Below are 7,212 nucleotides of genomic sequence, written 5' to 3'. Positions count from 1 at the left end.
GAGTACGGCAACATGAAACAAACCCAAACCCAACAGACATACAGAAACTGATCCAAAGGCCACTGCAGTCAAAAGGAAAGAGAAACCCATTGTAATTTTTCTAGAGGTGCGCTGATGCATCGGTCCAATCTCGGATTGATACCAATATGAAAATTGTCTGCAACAGATTTTGGTGCAATAGGTGCCAATATTTTATTTGATAAATGCCCGTGCTGAGCGCAGCCACAGTACAGCATGGAACAGAGCCAGCAGCGTGGAGAGCTGCCTCCAGCTGGTAAGTTGGAAGGGGAGGGGGGAGGGAAAGGGCATGGGGGGAGAGCAGATCAAGGCACCCCATGGTAAGGAAGGGGGCAGGGGCAGGCACTGCCCAGCCGGGGCGTGGGGGGGCTGCAGAATGGAGACGCGGCTCGTGGGGCGGGGGCAGCTCCTGCTGCTGCTTGCACCCCGGGAGGGCGGGGGCGTGTGCCCTTGGATCTGCGTGGCACGGGGCAGGCTGCAGCTGCGGAATAGAGCTGGAGCCGGGTGCCGCCGCCCGCTGCAGCCCTGGCTCAGCACCCCACCTCCACCTAAATGCTAGGAAAAGCTGAGGCTGCGCTGGGTGGTGGGCAGCGGTACAGGGATGGGAGAGGAGCTGCATCGAAATTTGGGGTGGCTGCAGCCTACTCCCAGCACCGCCAGAGCCCGCTCTGAGCCCAGCGGCCAGTGAGAAAAGCTGTGCAGTGCTGGCTCCAGATCCACCCCGCAGCTACTACCCACCTCGCACTGCGCGGATCAGGGAGCACATGCCCCCCCCACCCGGGGGGTAAGCAGAGGCGGGAGCTGCCCCCACCCCATGAGCCACGGCTCCATCCCACACACCTCCCCCCCCCCCCCCCTGGGCAGCGCCTGCCTCTGCCCCCTCCCTCACTGTAGGGGGTGTTGATCTCCCCTCCACATGCCCTTCTCTCCCCCCTCCCCTTCCACCACACCAGACTTACCACCTGGAGGCAGCTGTATCAGATATTGGATCTGAGTCTGCTGATATACCTCCTTAAATATTGGCATCAGCCCCCAAAAATCTCCATTGATGCACTCCTAATTTTTTCTAATGAAAATTCCAGATATGTTACATAAACCTATTTAAAAAGTGTACTGTGTAAATACAAGAAAAAGGTACACAAATCTAAGAATCAGGATTAGCTGAACAAAACATATTGTTAAATGTTTCAGATATTACAATTTGAAAAGAGGAGGGTGACCCTTTTTTACATGCTTGTAACACATCATCTTCCATTCAAAAGGACTTTATCACAAAACCCAAAAGAAACTATTCACCAGTCAATATCATGCAGCTACCTTTGGGAAAAAAAATGCAATACCCACTTTTTCAGCAACTAACGACACAACATACATTTGAAACAATAAGAAAAATATGTAAGTGAAACTGCAAAGAACATTTTCACTAAAAGGCAGCTTCTGGATCTGGCTACACTGCTGGGACTATTAACATGTTCCTTGTTATATATAGAGACCAGGCATTTTTAAGGACCAGTGGCAGTCCTGGCATTTTTTTTTTTTTTTAAAGTGGCAGATCTACATTATCCACTCACATTTAGTCTGCACATTTAGTGTGCTACTGCATCCCAGCTATCAGACCCTAAGAGTCCCAGTTTCATGACCAACAGAGTCAGAATGTCAAAGTAAATTCATTAAAGACATAAATATATGTAAAGGAACTAACAACTAAAACAAACACAATTTTTAGCAAGAAAATATGGTTTAATCAAAACCTTCAGAGGGAAAATGTGAATTAAATATTTTTTCAGTTTTCTGGACAGTTGATAAAAAATATTTTTGAGTTGACTTTTAAAAAGCTTCACTGTCAATTCCACTGGTCAAGTTGAGTCAATCACAGATGTAGCCTTCATTTGAATATCCAAAATGTTTTAAAAATATTTCTTCTCTGTTCTGAATTGGTACAGAAACCTATTTCTAAATGTTATCATGCAGGAGATTTAAAAACTACCATTTCATGCCTAGCTCTCAGGTTACACCTAAATATTTTACAAGCAAACGTTAATGGAAATTGGTACACAGGTAGACTGAGAAGAAAGGAAGATACAGTCAAGTAGTTTTCACACATTATCTCATGTTAAATACTAAGGTCAAATAAAATTCCACATAGTCTAAAGGAGCTTCTTCTCACTAAGCACACAAACACATACTGTGTACTGAAAAATAACAGGGTATTTTTCCAAATTATGTCTACTATATAGATAGCCCTAACAAAAAGGTCTGCAACCCTATTTCTTACTGTATTTACTATGATCTTCATGACACATACCATTTTCATTTTAAATATTATTTCTGGCATCAAAAGTTTAAAAAATTACTCCTCAGAAAAATATCCATACTCAAACCTCTCACAGCCATAAGGGAGATATTCATCCCTCCAAATTTTATGTAGGGTTTCTCAAGGCAATAGAAGCCCCTTTATGTAACAGAGCCCATTTTCCCTGCCTTTACAGTAGCTTAATCAGGCAGCCCTTTCCTTTACAGCAGAGGTTAGCAACCTATAGCCTGCAGGCCAGATTCACCCTCAATGAAATCCAGTTGGCATTTTACTAAGGGTGCGCTGATTCCCCAACTGCTTGATCTAGTCTGTGTTTTGCTAACGGCACACTGATCATCTCCAGCTGCTCCAGGCCAGATGCTCCAGCCCATGTGGAGAGATGTTCTTTTCACACTGCAGCCTCTCCTCACCATCCCTGGAGAAAGTAGAGGGGAATGGCAGCCCACAACACCAACCACCATTGCAAGCTGTAGCCTGCAACTGCAAAAGATTGTCCACCCCTGCTTTGCAGGAAAAGAACAGCATAAAAATTGGAGATCTGAGCACTAAAAGATCAGCTATATGGGATGATAAGTAAGTGTAATGCAGGATGGTACAGAAATGCAGTGCAAATCTTTCCTTCTCTAAAATCATGTTAAAATCAGCTTCTCTGAAGGATCATTTACACATCTCAGATGAAAGGATATGAGGAAAGGTTATATACTCGGCAATGCTGCGCAGCAGGGAAGATTAGTAAAACCTCAAAACTCTTGCATAGTGTCAAAGTGTTAGAGAAATCCATAAAGACTAGTACCACCCCTGAGATCTGTTTCAAAACAGATATGTAAAACATTACTGCCTCAGGTGAACATCATCTAATTACTTCTAAGTAACATACATCTCCTTTAAAGAGGTATTTGGCTGATCCACTGAAGCTTTTCTATAGTTTTCAAAAGGAATACTCTTTAATAGATACTTTCACCTTGGCTGCTTGCTGAGCATGTTATGATGAATGGTTAGTGTAAATTAGCTTTTACAGCATGGGGCAAAGTAATTTGATCATTAAGATTTTTAAATTTAGCAGACACAGTTATACCAAAAAGAGTGACAAAAGGTGGAATACAAACAGAGTAGCAATAACACCAAAAAGGTTAAGTGTGATAATTAGCCACTATAAATCTTTAGCAACGCTTAGGGCACTATCTCCATCACTTTCAGATTTTCAAATAAAACTTGGATGCTTTACCAAAATATATGGTCTAGACCTAACATAACAATAGCATCGTTCATCAGCAAGTGATGGTAGATACTGCAGCTATTCTAGTCCAAACACAGCTACTGAAATTGAAAACATGAATACTGGGAAGTTCTATGGTCTGTGTCGCAAGAGGTCAAATTAGCCAACTGCAAGCTCCATCTGGCCTTAAAATCTATAAATCTTTGTCCTATATTCTGTGTCAGAGTTAAATTTTGTTAGCTGTTTCTGTTGCTGTTGTTGCCAGTAGTGTTTTTAAATGCCATATGTGGGCTATTTCTTTCTTGTACTGAAGTTGTTTTGAGAGAAATCTACACACCCATTTCCAAACAGCTAGGACTTTTCCTACTGCACAGTTAAATAATTGTCACCCATAACAAAAAATTATTTTTGGTAACATGCAAAGAAAGAGGAAAATTGTGAAAAGGAATTTTACTTTCTATGATAACTTCTAAAAAATAGTTTATTGTCCTGTTAATGGTACTGTACACAGATATCACTGCTTTTTTGATTCTCTCTTTTTCTAAATAAAAGGAACTTTTCGCAAACTTTTCCTATTTCTCAGAAAATATACCAAATCGTATTTAGGAAAATCTGAGGTGCAGACATGACACTCAAGTAAAAACACATTTTATTAACAGCTTTTAGGGTGACTTTAAAACTGTACCAATTTGGCTACTGGTGTGCTAGCACAGGGAAACTATTCTCCCTTCCTTAAAACTTCTGTCATTTGTTTATAAATGTAAAAAAAAAAAAAGGCCCACTCCTCTAAAAACATATTTAAACCTCCCTATTCCTTGTGTGTTACAATCACATTTTCTCACCTGAATAAGACCAGAGTGGTCATATTTCAAAGCCTGTCAATACCACTTGGTCATAAGTGGTGTTGACAATAAGGAACTCTCTTCTGCCCCAAATGACTGTGTACAACTTCCTACCCCATGCCAACCATACAGTCTCCTCCATGGGTAATTCAGAGTATTTTTCCTAAACCTGCCATCTGACCCAGAAAACAGAATTTTTGAAAATCTGGGTGGACCTGGTCTCCCAAAGTATAAAACAAAAATACAAGACTGCTTGGAATTATTTTATCTTAAATTTGCTACCGTTCTGAAAATGAAATAAGCAGAAAGATCCATTTACAAATTCAACCAAAAAGATAAAAATGGCCTTTGCTCTATGATGACTCTGTCCTCAAAACAGAATGTAATTGTTGATCATCAGTGTTCATTTATACAGAAATAACTGGAGAAGTTTTGAAATAATCATCATATAATATATGCAAGACTTCATTTTTGTTAAACCATGAGTTTTATCTTCATGCAAAGGAGGGGGAATCCAATTGTCACAACTAAAAAACTATTTAAAAACAACCCCCCCCCCCTTTAAAAACAAAAACTGTAGGAAAACAGCACCTACAAAATATAATCTAAATAAAAGTGTTTAAATACTTAAGTTGCTTTATTTGTAATACCAATCTTTCCAACCAAATGATGTGACTGGTGTGTATGAAAGTGAAGAGACCTCTACACAAAAAAGAAAACACAGAAGACAACCTTACTTTGAGTGACTAATTAAACACAAGGCAGAACCAGTAATATATACAGAAATATTCATATATAAAACTCATGTTTAGAGACCACTTTTAGCTCTACCTACTAACTACCCCGACAGACCATCTCCCAAATGGATAATTCCCCTCTCTACCATCAGAATACCATCTACACCAGTGGTTCTCAACCATAGTGCCACAGCACCCTGGGGTGCCTTGAGATCCTGTCGAGGGTGCCATGGGGCACTGCTAGCAATGTTAGGTTTACAAATATGATTCACAGGATAAACCCAGGTTTCAAATAGCAATTCATAGCGTTAGAAACATTCTGACGTATCATGGATTTTCTGAGTTCCCTGCAACAGAAAAATTGCTCTATTATTTGTCTGTAACCAAAAAATGAGTGAAAACTAAGAGCTAGCATTGTCTGAGGGGTTTCTCAAGTCTAAAAACGCTGAGTACTATACAGGCAGTCCTCGACTTGCCTGTATAGTACTCAGTTTCGAGTTACAGCGTTTCACACTTACAACATTTATAAATTGACACCGTTTCAACTTTCTGATGTCAGTTTCGACTTTACAAAACTTTATCCGATGCCACACCATGCCACTGAACAAGTTCGCTGCATCACCCATCTCTCTGGAGAACATTTGTCCAAACTTTCTTGGACACTTTCTTTAAGAAAGCAAACAAGATTTCAAAAAAAACTGCAGCTAAGACTCCTAAGAAGACTCTGGCCAAGAACCCTTCAAAAAGTCCAGCAACGTCACCTCAAAGAAGTCCTTCCAAATCACTATGATTGCTATTTAGAATATAAATACATTAATGTAACTATATTACTCATCTATAATTGACTGAGCATAAAATTCTGGGTTATTTTTGGTGAAGATAGGGTATCGGGCCTTGATTCAGGAACGAATCCCCCATTTATAACATTGTTTCCTATGGGAAAAAATTGGTTCCAAGTTACAGTTTTTCAACTTAAGACATGGTTTTCAGGAACCAATTGTGTTTTAAGTCCAAGGTCTGCCTGTACTAAGGCTAGAGGAGGTTGACAGAGGCCTCAACTTCCTCCCAAGGTAATTTTACCTGTAAAAGAACAATCCCCATCAGGGTTAGAGCCACCCTTACAAAACAGAACCTGTCGTTAAGTGTGCCAACTATAAAGATGAGAGAGGTAAGGAACCTTTTAAATCCCTCCTTAGGGAAAATACTAAAGTACTGAAGATATTTAAATAAACAAGCTAAAAAAACCAAACTTAATTTAGCATTCAGACAAACTAAAAAAACCCATTAAGGTTACAATCCAAATCTGCCTTTGGTTGTTACATCTCCAATAACCAGAATTGAGCTTCAAGCCTCTGGGCCAAATTGACTGCGTTGGGTCACTCCAGATTTATGCTAGTTTAATTCCACTGGCATAGAAGGGTAATGCAGTTGTGAAAGCCAACATTTCCTCTTTATAACAACCCCCTTTTACTAAGGCAATACTCAGAATAAGAATCCATTTTTAGACAACATAATATAAATGTCAACTCTTCCAATGATGGGCTAGACTCCATATTATAATAAAGAGTTGCTTAAGTTAATCACAACTTGGATGCAAGTGGAAAGAAACAAGGTTATTTGGGTGATTGTGATATCTTTTGTTAGACCAACTGAACAGCCGGAAAAATTGTTCTTTGCAAGCTTTTGGGCACAGGCATCCTTCTTCAGGCAGAGAAAGAATCTGCTGGTCTTTTCCAACTATTCAGTTGGTGTAATAAAAGACATCATATTTACCCAAATAACCTTGCCTGCCTATATTCTTAGACCAACACAGCTACAACGAACACCCAAGAAACAAGTGTAACACACACAAAATTGGCAAACGGGTGGTGTACAAAATAAAAAAAGAAAGAAAGAAAAAGTCTTCTTGAGAAGTAAAACATGGAGGGGGCAGGAAAGGGAACTAGCATAAAACAACAATCAACGGAGGCAGTCCCGGGGCAGGACACACACAGATTATACTTGCTAATGACTTATGTTGATGATACTACAGTAATGAGGGCTATGTAAACTTCCAAAAACTGATTTAGGCTGTTTATTATAAAG

The 7,212-nt window shown here is 40.1% G+C and overlaps 1 protein-coding gene across 1 annotated transcript in view; it reads right to left on the bottom strand.

Annotated features, from left to right (window-relative positions):
- CEP85L (centrosomal protein 85 like) overlaps positions 1–7,212 on the bottom strand; it is a gene marked incomplete at its 5' end in the record, with an annotated part of 176,194 nt that overhangs the window by 92,559 nt on the left and 76,423 nt on the right. The window lies entirely within an intron of this gene.

This window comes from Alligator sinensis, unplaced genomic scaffold, assembly GCF_000455745.1.
Source record: "Alligator sinensis unplaced genomic scaffold, ASM45574v1 scaffold1343_1, whole genome shotgun sequence".
Classification (NCBI taxonomy): domain Eukaryota; kingdom Metazoa; phylum Chordata; order Crocodylia; family Alligatoridae; genus Alligator; species Alligator sinensis.
The sequence above is the reverse complement of the archived record's forward strand: the minus strand, read 5'-3'. Positions and strand labels throughout refer to the sequence as shown.